A 13,697-nucleotide genomic window follows, 5' to 3' on the forward strand; every position below is an offset into this window, starting at 1 on the left:
CTGTATTATAATAGATCTAGCCTTTTATATAATAGACCTGGTCTGTATTATAATATACCTGGTCTGTATTATAACAGACCTTGCCTGTATATAATATACCTGGTCTGTATTATAATAGACCTGGCCTGTATTATAATAGACCTGGCCTTTTATATAATTGTTACGATCAATGAGGAAAATGGGTGAGGAGTCAGGCGCAGAGAGCAGAGAGGATACGGGGAAAACCACACTTTAATGTCCAACCAGAAGTACAACTGGTAACGTCAAAACATAATCCACTTCACTACAGTACACACTGGAATAATCCGGACAGTGAAAAAACCCCATCAAACACGAAACACCTCATACAAAACAGAAGACAAACCCGCACAAACAGAAGCGGGCTAAACGAACTTAACACCACCCTAACAACCAAACAATGAACAGGTGAAAACAATTAGACAAAACCAAACGAAAAGGGAAAATGGGATCGGTGGCAGCTAGTAGACCGGCGACGACGACCGCCGAGCGCCACCCGAACATCACCTTCGGTAATGCTCGTTACAGTATCCCCCCCCCTAACGCGCAGCTCCCGCAGCGCGCCGACGCCGGCCTCGGGGACGACCCGCGGGCCGAGGCGCAGTGCGATCCGGATGGAGGCGATGGAACTCTCTCAGCATAGATGGATCCAATATATCCCCCACCGGGATCCAGCACCTCTCCTCCGGACCGTACCCCTCCCAGTCCACGAGGTACTGCAGGCCCCTCACCCGGCGCCTCGAGTCCAGAATAGCCCGTATCGTGTACGCCGGGGACCCCTCAATGTCCAGAGGGTGCGGAGGGACCTCCGGAACCTCACCTTCCTGCATGGGACCAGCTACCACCGGCCTGAGGAGAGACACATGAAACGAGGGGTTAATACAATAATACGAAGGAAGTAATAATCGATAACAAACCTCGTTTATTCTCCTCAGGACTTTAAATGGCCCTACACACTGCGGACCCAGCTTCCGGCAGGGCAAGCGGAGGGGCAGGTTTCGGGTCGAGAGCCAGACCCTATCCCCCGGTGCAAACACGGGGGCCTCACTGCGGTGACGGTCAGCGCTCCTCTTCTGCCGTCCACTCGCCTGACGTAATGATTCCTGGACGGCCCTCCAGGTCTCCTTAGAGCGCTGAACCCACTCCTCCACCGCAGGAGCCTCGGTCTGACTCTGATGCCATGGTGCCAGGACCGGCTGATACCCCAACACACACTGAAACGGTGACATGTTGGTAGAGGAGTGGCTTAGTGAATTCTGGGCCATTTCAGCCCAGGGAATGTATCTTGCCCACTCCCCTGGTCGGTCCTGGCAATACGACCGCAGAAACCTACCCACCTCTTGGTTTTCTCTCTCCACCTGCCCATTACTCTCCGGGTGATACCCCGAGGTAAGGCTGACCGAGACCCCCAGACGTTCCATAAATGCCTTCCACACTCGGGAGGTAAACTGGGGACCCCGATCAGAAACGATATCCTCGGGTACCCCGTAGTGCCGGAAGACATGGGTGAAAAGAACCTCGGCAGTCTGCAGGGCCGTAGGGAGACCGGGCAACGGGATAAGACGGCAGGACTTAGAGAACCGATCCACAACGACCAGGATCGTAGTGTTTCCCTGAGATGGGAGAAGGTCAGTCAGGAAATCCACCGAAAGATGGGACCACGGCCGTTGTGGAACGGGGAGGGGTTGTAACTTCCCTCGAGGCAGGTGTCTAGGAGCCTTACTCTGGGCGCATACCGAACAGGAGGAGACATAGAATCGCACATCCCTCACCAAGGTGGGCCACCAGTACTTCCCCTAAGACCTCGCACTGTCCTCGAAATACCCGGGTGACCTGACGAGGTTAAACTATGAGCCCATCGAATCAATTGATCACGAACAGCGAGCGGTACGTACCTACGACTCTCCGGGCACTGTGGAGGCGCAGGTTCCTCCCTTAACGCCCGCTCGATGTCCGCATCCACCTCCCATACTACTGGTGCCACCAGCTTAGCCGCCGGAATGATGGGAGTAGGATCGATGGACTGGTCCTCCGAGTCATAGAGGCGAGACAGCGCGTCGGCCTTAGTGTTGAGGGAACCTGGTCGATACGAGATCGTAAAACGAAATCTGGTGAAATACATGGCCCACCTTGCCTGACGCGGATTCAGTCTCTTAGCTGATCGGATATACTCCAGGTTACGGTGGTCAGTCCAGATGAGAAAAGGGTGTTTTGCCCCCTCAAGCCAGTGTCTCCACACCTTCAGGGCCTTAACCATAGCCAACAACTCCCTATCCCCCACATCATAATTCCGCTCCGCTGGCCCGAGCTTCTTCGGGAAAAAAAGCACAGGGGCGGAGCTTTGGTGGCGTACCCGAGCGCTGTGAGAGCACCGCTCCAACCCCAGCCTCGGATGCGTCCACCTCTACTATGAACGCCAAAGAAGGGTCCGGATGCGCCAACACTGGCGCCTCGGTAAACAGCACCTTCAACCTACGGAAGGCTCCGTCCGCCTCTGCTGACCACTGCAAACGCACCGGCCCCCCCTTCAGCAGTGAGGTAATAGGAGCTGCTACCTGACCAAAACCCCGGATAAACCTCCGGTAGTAATTGGCAAACCCTAAGAACCGCTGCACCTCTTTTACCGTGGTCGGAGTCGGCCAATTACGCACGGCTTTTACGCGGTCACCCTCCATTACCACCCCCGAGCTGGAAATGCGATAACCCAGGAAGGAAACGGCTTGTTTGGAAAACTCACATTTCTCCGCCTTCACGTACAGGTCATGCTCCAGCAGTCGCCCAAGAACCTTGCGCACCAGAGACACATGCGCGGCGCGTGTAGCGGAGTAGATCAAAATATCGCTGAGTCGGGCCCGTTCCAAACCGCATTGGCCCACTCTAGGGCTCTACCCGTCAGGCAAGAGACGAGGACACTCACGCTCTCCTTGTCCGAGGGAGCTGGTCTTATAACGATACAAAATAACAAAAAGTGGCAAACCGATACAGTCCTAGCTGGTGCAGACAAAACACAAAGACAGGAAACAACCACCCACAATCCCCAACACAAAACAAGCCACCTATATATGATTCTCAATCAGGGACAACGATTGACAGCTGCCTCTGATTGAGAACCATATTAGGCTGGACACAGAAACAGACGAACTAGACACACAACATAGAATTCCCACCCAGCTCACGTCCTGACCAACACTAAACAAGCAAAACACATAAGAACTCTGGTCAGGACGTTACAATAATACAGGCCAGGTCTATTATAATACAGGCCAGGTCTAATATAAAAAAGGCCAGGTCTATTATAATACAAGCCAGGTCTACTATAATACAGGCCAGGTCTAATATAATACAGGCCAGGTCTATTATAATACAGGCCAGGTCTATTGCAATACAGGCCAAGTCTATTATAATACAGGCCAGGTCTATTAAAATACAGGCCAGGTCTATTAAAATACAGGCCAGGTCTATTATAATACAGGCCTGTTCTATTATAATACAGGCCTGGTCTATTATAATACAGAACAGGTCTATTATAATTCAGACCAGGTCTATTATAATTCAGACCAGGTCTATATTAAAACAGACCAGGTATAGTATTATACAGGTCTATTATAATATAGACCAGGTCTATTATATAAAAGGCTAGGTCTATTATAAAACAGGCCAAGTCTATTATAATACAAACCAGATCTATTATAATACAGGTCTATTATAATACAGACCAGGTCTAATATAAAAAAGGCCAGATCTATTTTAATACAGGCCAGGTCTATTATAATACAGGCCAGGTCTATTATAATACAGGCCAGGTCTATTATAATACAGGCCAGGTCTATTATAATACAGGCCAGGTCTATTATAATACAGGCCAGGTCTATTATAATACATACCAGGTCTATTATAATAAGGACTTGGTCTATTATAATACATGCCAGGTCTATTATAATACAGACCAGGTCTATTATAATACAGGCCAGGTCTATTATAGTACAGGACAGGTCTACAGGCCAGGTCTATTTTAATACAGACCAGGTCTATTGCAAAACAGGCCAAGTCTATTATAATACTGGCCAAGTCTATTATAATACAGGCCAGGTCGACTATAATACAGGCCAGGTCTAATATAATGCAGGCCAGGTCTATTATAATACAAACCAGGTCTATTATAATACAGGTCAGGTCTACAGGGAAGGTCTACAGGCCAGGTCTAATATAATACAGGCCAGGCCTATTATAATACAGACCAGGTCTATTATAATACAGGCCAGGTCTATTATAGTACAGGACAGGTCTACAGGCCAGGTCTATTATAATACAGACCAGGTCTATTATAATACAGGCCAAGTCTAGTATAATACAATCCAGATCTATTATAATACAGGTCTATTATAATACAGACCAGGTCTAATATAAAAAAAGGCCAGATCTATTTTAATACAGGCCAGGTCTATTATAATACAGGCCAGGTCTATTATAATGCTAGTCAGGTCTACAGGGAAGGTCTACAGGCCAGGTCTAATATAATACAGGCCAGGTCTATTATAATACAGACCAAGTCTATTATAATACAGGCCAGGTCTATTATAATACAGGCCAGGTCTATTATAAAACATACCAGGTCTATTATAATACAGGCCAGGTCTTTAAAAAAACGGGTCATGTCTACAGGCCAGGTCTACAGGCCAGGTCTAATACAATACAGGCCAGGTCTATTATAATGCAGGCCAGGTCTATTATAATACAGGCAAGGTCTAATGTAATACAGGCAAGGTCTAATGTAATACAGGCCAGGTCTATTATAATACAGGCCAGGTCATTATAATACAGACCAGGTCAATTATAATACAGGCCAGGTCTATTATAAAAAGGCCAGGTCTATTATGATACAGGCCAGTTTTATTATAATACAGGCCAGGTCTACAGGCCAGGTCTATTATAATACAGGCCAGGTCTATTATAATACAGACCAGGTCAATTATAATACAGGCCAGGTCTATTATAAAAAAGGCCAGGTCTATTATAATACAGGCCAGGGTTATTATAATACAGGCCAGGTCTACAGGCTAGGTCTATTATAATACAGGCCAGGTCTATTATAATTCAGGCCAGGTCTATTATAATACAGACCATGTCTATTATAATACAGACCAGGTCTATTATAATACAGACCAGGTCTATTATAATACAGGCCAGGTCTATTATAATACAGGCCAGGTCTATTATAATACAGGCCAGGTCTATTATAATACAGGCCAGGTCTATTATAATACAGGCCAGGTCTATTATAATACAGGCCAGGTCTATTATAATACAGGCCAGGTCTATTATAATACAGGCCAGGTATATTATAATACAGGCCAGGTCTATTATAAAACATACCAGGTCTATTACAATACAGGCCAGGTCTTTTAAAAAACGGGTCATGTCTACAGGCCAGGTCTACAGGCCAGGTCTACAGGCCAGGTCTAATACAATACAGGCCAGGTCTATTATAATGCAGGCCAGGTCTATTATAATACAGGCAAGGTCTAATGTAATACAGGCCAGGTCTATTATAATACAGGCCAGGTCTATTATAATACAGGCCAGTTCTATTATAAAAAAGGCCAGGTCTATTATGATACAAGCCAGGTTTATTATAATACAGGCCAGGTCTACAGGCCAGGTCTATTATAATACAGGCCAGGTCTATTATAATACAGACCAGGTCAATTATAATACAGGCCAGGTCTATTATAAAAAAGATCAGGTCTATTATAATACAGGCCAGGGTTATTATAATACAGGCCAGGTCTACAGGCTAGGTCTATTATAATACAGGCCAGGTCTATTATAATTCAGGCCAGGTCTATTATAATTCAGGCCAGGTCTATTATAATACAGACCATGTCTATTATAATACAGACCAAGTCTATTATAATACAGGCCAGGTCTATTATAATACAGGCCAGGTCTATTATAATACTGGCAAGGTCTGTTATAATACAGACCAGGTCTATTATAATACAGGTCTGGTCTATTATAATACAGGCCTGGTTTATTATAATACAGACCAGGTCTATTATAATACCTACCAGGTCTATGATAATACAGACCAGGTATAATATAATACAGACCAGGTCTCTTATATTACAGACCAGGTCTATTATAAAACAGACCAGGTCTATTATAAAACAGGCCAGTTCTATTATAATACTGGTCAGGTCTACAGGCCAGGTCTATTATAATGCAGGCCAGGTCTATTATAATACTGGTCAGGTCTACAGGGAAGGTCTACAGGCCAGGTCTATTCTAATACTGGTCAGGTATACAGGCCAGGTCTATTATAATACAGGCCAGGTCTATTATAAAACAGACCAGGGCTATTATAATACAGGCCAGGTCTATTAAAAAATGGGTCATGTCTACAGGCCAGGTCTACAGGCCAGGTCTAATATAATACAGGCCAGGTCTATTATAATGCAGGCCAGGTCTATTATAAAACAGGCAAGGTCTATTGTAATACAGGCCAGGTCTAATATAATACAGGCCAGATCTATTATAATACAGACCAGGCCTATTATAATACAGACCAGTTAAATTATAATACAGGCCAGGTCAATTATAAAAAAAGGCCAGGTCTACTATAATACAGGCCAGGTATATTATAATACAGGCCAGGTCTACAGGCCAGGTCTATTATAATACATGCCAGGTCTATTATAGTACAGACCAGGTCTATTATAATACAGACCAGGTCTCTTATAATACAGGCCAGGTCTGTTATAGTAGAGGACAGGTCTACCGAACAAGTCTATTTTAATAAAAAACGCGTCATGTCTACAGGCCAGGTCTACAGGCCGGGTCTAATATAATACAGGCCAGGTCTATTATAATGCAGGCCAGGTCTATTATAAAACAGGCAAGGTCTATTGTAATACAGGCCAGGTCTATTATAATACAGGCCAGGTCTATTATAATACAGGCCGGGTCTATAATAATACAGGCCAGGTCTACAGGCCAGGTCTATTATAATACATGCCAGGTCTATTATAGTACAGACCAGGTCTATTATAATACAGACCAGGTCTATTTTAATACAGACCAGGTCTATTATAATACAGGCCAGATCTATAGGCCAGGTCTATTATAATACAGGCCAGGTCTATTATAGTACAGGACAGGTCTACCGAACAAGTCTATTTTAATACAGGTCAGGGCTATTATAATACCAGGCAGGTATACAGGCCATGTCTATTATAATACAGGTCAGTTCTATTATAATACAGGACAGGTCTACAGGCCAGGTATAGTATAATACAGACCAGGTCTATTATAATAAATCCCAGATCTATTATAATACAGACTAGGTATATTATAATACTGGTCTATTATAATACATACCAGGTCTATTATAATAAGGACTTGGTCTATTATAATACATGCCAGGTCTATTATAATACAGACCAGGTCTATTATAATACAGTCCAGGTCTATTATAGTACAGGACATGTCTACTGGCCAGGTCTATTATAATACAGGCCAGGTCGACTATAATACAGGCCAGGTCCATCATAATACAGGCCAGGTCTATTATAATACTGGTCAGGTCTACAGGTAAAGTCTACAGGCCAGGTCTAATATAATACAGGCCAGGCCTATTATAATACAGACCAGGTCTATTATAATACAGGCCAGGTCTATTATAATACAGGCCAGGTCTATTATAAAACAGACCAGGTATATTATAATACAGGCCAGGTCTATTATAAAAAAAGGCCAGGTCTATTATAATACAGGCCAGGTTTATTATAATACAGGCCAGGGCTACAGGCCAGGTATATTATAATACAGGCCAGGTCTATTATAGATCAGGCCAGGTCTATTATAATACAGACCATGTCTATTATAATACTGGCGAGGTCTATTATAATACATGCCAGGTCTGTTATAATACAGACCAGGTCTATTATAATACATGCCTGGTCTATTATAATACAGGCCTGGTTTATTATAATACCTACCAGGTCTATTATAATACAGACCAGGTCTATTATAATACCTACCAGGTCTATTATAATACCTACCAGGTCTCTTATATTACAGACCAGGTCTAGTATAATACAGGCCAGTTCTATTATAATACTGGTCAGGTCTACAGGGAAGGTCTACAGGCCAGCTATTATAATGCAGGCCAGGTCTATTATAATACTGGTCAGGTATATTATAATACAGGTCTATTATAATACAGACCAGGTCAAATATAAAAAAAGGCCAGGTCTATTATAATACAGGCCAGGTCTATTATAAAAAAAGCCAGGTTTATTATAATACAGGCCAGGGTTATTATAATACAGGCCAGGTCTACAGGCTAGGTCTATTATAATACAGGCCAGGTCTATTATAATTCAGACCAGGTCTATTATAATACAGACCATGTCTATTATAATACAGACCAGGTCTATTATAATACAGGCCAGGTCTATTATAATACCTACCAGGTCTATTATAATACAGGCAAGGTCTGTTATAATACAGACCAGGTCTATTATAATACAGGCCAGGTCTACTATAATACAGGCCAGGTCTATTATAATACAGGCACGGTCTATTATAATTCAGACCAGGTCTATTATAATTCAGACCAGGTCTATTATAATACAGACCAGGTCTATATTAATACAGAACAGGTATAGTATTATACAGGTCTGTTATAATATAGACCAGGTAGATTATATAAAAGGCTAGGTCTATTATAAAACAGGCCAGGTCTATTATAATACAGGCCAAGTCTATTATAATACAATCCAGATCTATTATAATACAGGTCTATTATAATACAGACCAGGTCTAATATAAAAAAGCCCAGATCTATTTTAATACAGGCCAGGTCTATTATAATACAGACCAGGTCTATTATAATTTCGGCCAGGTCTATTATAATGCTAGTCAGGTCTACAGGGAAGGTCTACAGGCCAGGTCTAATATAATACAGGCCAGGTCTTTTATAATACAGACCAAGTCTATTATAATACAGGCCAGGTCTATTATAATATTGGCCAGGTCTATTATAAAACGGGTCATGTCTACAGGCCAGGTCTACAGGCCAGGTCTAATACAATACAGGCCAGGTCTATTATAATGCAGGCCAGGTCTATTATAATACAGGCAAGGTCTATTATAATACAGGCAAGGTCTATTATAAAAAAGGCCAGGTCTATTATGATACAGGCCAGGTTTATTATAATACAGGCCAGGTCTACAGGCCAGGTCTATTATAATACAGGCCAAGTCTATTATAATTCAGGCCAGGTCTATTATACAGGCCAGGTCTATTATAATACTGGTCAGGTCTATAGGGAAGGTCTACAGGCCAGGTCTATTATAATACAGGCCAGGTCTATTATAATACTGGTCAGGTATACAGGGAAGGTCTACAGGCCAGGTCTATTATAATACAGGCCAGGTCTATTATAAAACAGACCAGGTCTATTATAATACAGGCCAGGTCTACTAAAAAATGGGTAATGTCTACAGGCCAGGTCTACAGGCCAGGTCTAATATAATACAGGCCAGGTCTATTATAATGCAGGCCAGGTCTATTATAATGCAGGCCAGGTCTATTATAATACAGGCCAGGTCTATTATAATACAGGCAAGGTCTATTATAATACAGGCCAGGTCTATTATAAAAAAAGCCCAGGTCTATTATAAAAAAAGCCCAGGTCTATTATAATACAGGCAAGGTTTATTAGAATACAGGCTAGGTCTACAGGCCAGGTCTATTATATTACAGACCAGATCTATTATAATACAGACCAGGTCTATTATAATACAGACCAGGTCTATTATAATACAGGCCAGGTCGATTATAATACTGGTCAGGTCGATTATAATACTGGTCAGGTCTACAGGGAAGGTCTACAGGCCAGGTATATTATAAAACAGACCAGGTCTATTAAAATACAGGCCCGGTCTACTATAATACAGGCCAGGTCTAATATAATACAGGCCAGGTCTATTATAATACATCACATGTCTATTATAATACAGGTCAGGTTTACAGGCCAGGTATATTATAATACACACCAGGTCCATTATAATACAGATCAGGTCTATTACAGTACAGGCCAGGTCTATTATAAAACAGGCCAGGTCTATTATAATACAGGCCTGGTCTATTATAATACAGGCCTGGTCTATTATAATACAGGCCAGGTCTATTATAATACAGACAAGGTCTATTATAATACAGGCCATGCCTATTATAATACAGACCAGGTCTATTATAATAGGCCAGGTATATTACAGTACAGGACAGGACTACAGGCCAGGTCTATTATAATACAGGCCAGGTCTATTATAATACAGGCCAGGTCTATTATAATACAGGCCAGGTCTATTATAATACAGGCCAGGTCTATTATAATACAGGCCAGGTCTATTATAATACAGGCCAGGTCTATTATAATACAGGCCAGGTCTATTATAATACAGGCCAGGTCTATTATAATACAGACCAGGTCCATTATAATACAGACCAGGTCTATTACAGTACAGGCCAGGTCTATTATAAAACAGGCCAGGTCTATTACAATACAGACCAGGTCTATTGTAATACAGGTTATGTCTAGTAAAATACAGGTCTAAAATAATACATGCCATGTCTAATATTATACAGGTTAGGTATATTATAATACCGGCCAGGAATATAGGACAGGTCTATTATAATGCAGGCCAGGTCTATTATAATCCAAACCAGGTATTCTATAATACAGACCATGTCTATTATAATACAGACCAGGTCTATTATAATACAGACCAGGTCTATTATAACACAGACCAGGTGTATAATAATACAGGCAAGGTCTATTGTGATACAGGCCAGGTCTATAATAATACAGACCAGGTCTATAATAATACAGACCAGGTCAATTATAATACAGGCCAGTTCTATTATAATACTGGTCAGGTCTATTATAATACAGGCCAGGTCTATTATAATGCTGGCCAGATCTATTATAATACAGGCAAGGTCTATTGTGATACAGGCCAGGTCTATTATAATACAGGCCAGGTCTATAATAATACAGACCAGGTCAATTATAATACAGGCCAGTTCTATTATAATACTGGTCAGGTCTACAGGGAAGGTCTACAGGCCAGGTCTATTATAATACTATTCAGGTCTACAGGGAAGGTCTACATGCCAGGTCTATTATTATACAGGCCAGGATTTTTATAAAACAGACCAGGTCTATTATAATACAGGCCAGGTCTATTAAAAAACGGGTCATGTCTACAGGCCAGGTCTACAGGCCAGGTCTAAAACAATACAGGCCATGTCTATTATAATGCAGGACAGGTCTATTATAATACAGGCAAGGTCTATTGTAATACAGACCAGGTCTCTTATAATACAGACCAGGTCTATTATAATACAGGCCATACCTATTATAATACAGACCAGGTCTATTATAATACCGACCAGGTCTATTATATTACAGACCAGGTCTATTATATTACAGACCAGGTCTTTTATAATACAGACCAGGTCTTTTATAATACAGACCAGGTCGATTATAATACAGGCCAGGTCGATTATAATACTGGTCAGGTCGATTATAATACTGGTCAGGTCGATTATAATACTGGTCAGGTCTATTAAAATACAGGCCCGGTCTACTATAATACAGGCCAGGTCTAATATAATACAGGCCAGGTCTATTATAATACATCACATGTCTATTATAATACATCACATGTCTATTATAATACAGGTCAGGTCTACAGGCCAGGTATATTATAATACACACCAGGTCCATTATAATACAGATCAGGTCTATTACAGTACAGGCCAGGTCTATTATAAAACAGGCCAGGTCTATTATAATACAGGCCTGGTCTATTATAATACAGGCCTGGTTTATTATAATACAGACCAGGTCTATTATAATACTGACCAGGTCTATTATATTACAGACCAGGTCAATTATAATACAGACCAGGTATATTATAATACAGGCCTGGTCTATTATAATACAGGCCTGGTTTATTATAATACAGGCCAGGTCTATTATAATACAGGCCAGGTCTATTATGAAACAGGCCAGGTCTATTATGAAACAGGCCAGGTCTATTATGAAACAGGCCAGGTCTATTATAATAGAGGCCAGGTCTAATATAAAAAAGGCCAGGTCTATTATAATACAGACCAGGTCCATTATATTACAGACCAGGTCTATTACAGTACAGGCCAGGTCTATTATAAAACAGGCCAGGTCTATTACAATACAGACCAGGTCTATTGTAATACAGGTTATGTCTAGTATAATACAGGTCTAAAATAATACATGCCATGTCTAATATTATACAGGTTAGGTATATTATAATACCGGCCAGGACTATAGGACAGGTCTATTATAATACAGGCCAGGTCTATTATAATACAAACCAGGTATTCTATAATACAGACCAGGTCTATTATAATACAGGCCAGGTCTATTATAATACAGGCCAGGTCTATTATAATACAGGCCAGGTCGACTATAATACAGGCCAGGTCCATCATAATACAGGCCAGGTCTATTATAATACTGGTCAGGTCTACAGGTAAAGTCTACAGGCCAGGTCTAATATAATACAGGCCAGGCCTATTATAATACAGACCAGGTCTATTATAATACAGGCCAGGTCTATTATAATACAGGCCAGGTCTATTATAGTACAGGACAGGTCTACAGGCCAGGTCTATTATAATACAGACCAGGTCTATTATAATACAGACCAAGTCTATTATAATACAGGCCAGGTCTATTATAATACAGGCCAGGTCTATTATAATACAGGCCAGGTCTACTATAATACAGGCCAGGTCTACTATAATACAGGCACGGTCTGTTATAATACATACCAGGTCTATTAAAATACAGGCCTGGTCTATTATAATACAGACCAGGTCTATTATAATTCAAACCAGGTCTATTATAATACAGACCAGGTCTATATTAATACAGAACAGGTATAGTATTATACAGGTCTGTTATAATATAGACCAGGTCTATTATATAAAAGGCTAGGTCTATTATAAAACAGGCCAGGTCTATTATAATACAGGCCAAGTATATTATAATACAATCCAGATCTATTATAATACAGGTCTATTATAATACAGACCAGGTCTAATATAAAAAAGGCCAGATCTATTTTAATACAGGCCAGGTCTATTATAATACAGACCAGGTCTTATATAATACAGGCCAGGTCTATTATAATGCTAGTCAGGTCTACAGGAAGGTCTACAGGCCAGGTCTAATATAATACAGACCAAGTCTATTATAAAACAGACCAGGTCTATTATAATACAGGCCAGGTCTATTATAATACAGGCCAGGTCTATTATAATACAGGCCAGGTCTTTTAAAAAACGGGTCATGTCTACAGGCCAGGTCTACAGGCCATGTCTAATACAATACAGGCCAGGTCTATTATAATGCAGGCCAGGTCTATTATAATACAGGCAAGGTCTAATGTAATACAGGTCAGGTCTATTATAATACAGGCCAGGTCTATTATAATACAGATCAGGTCAATTATAATACAGGCCAGGTCTATTATAAAAAAGGCCAGGTCTATTATAATACAGGCAAGGTCTAATGTAATACAGGTCAGGTCTATTATAATACAGGCCAGGTCTATTATAATAC

At 41.3% G+C, this 13,697-nt stretch overlaps 1 long non-coding RNA gene across 1 annotated transcript in view; it reads right to left on the bottom strand.

The window, feature by feature from the left end:
• Positions 1–213: 213 nt before the first annotated feature.
• Positions 214–13,697, bottom strand: part of LOC139541720 (uncharacterized) — a 68,868-nt gene continuing 55,384 nt past the window's right edge. The window contains exon 2 of the long non-coding RNA XR_011668392.1: positions 214–867. This is a non-coding gene — a long non-coding RNA (uncharacterized lncRNA). The remainder of the gene's footprint in view (positions 868–13,697) is intronic.

This window comes from Salvelinus alpinus, chromosome 16, assembly GCF_045679555.1.
Source record: "Salvelinus alpinus chromosome 16, SLU_Salpinus.1, whole genome shotgun sequence".
Classification (NCBI taxonomy): domain Eukaryota; kingdom Metazoa; phylum Chordata; class Actinopteri; order Salmoniformes; family Salmonidae; genus Salvelinus; species Salvelinus alpinus.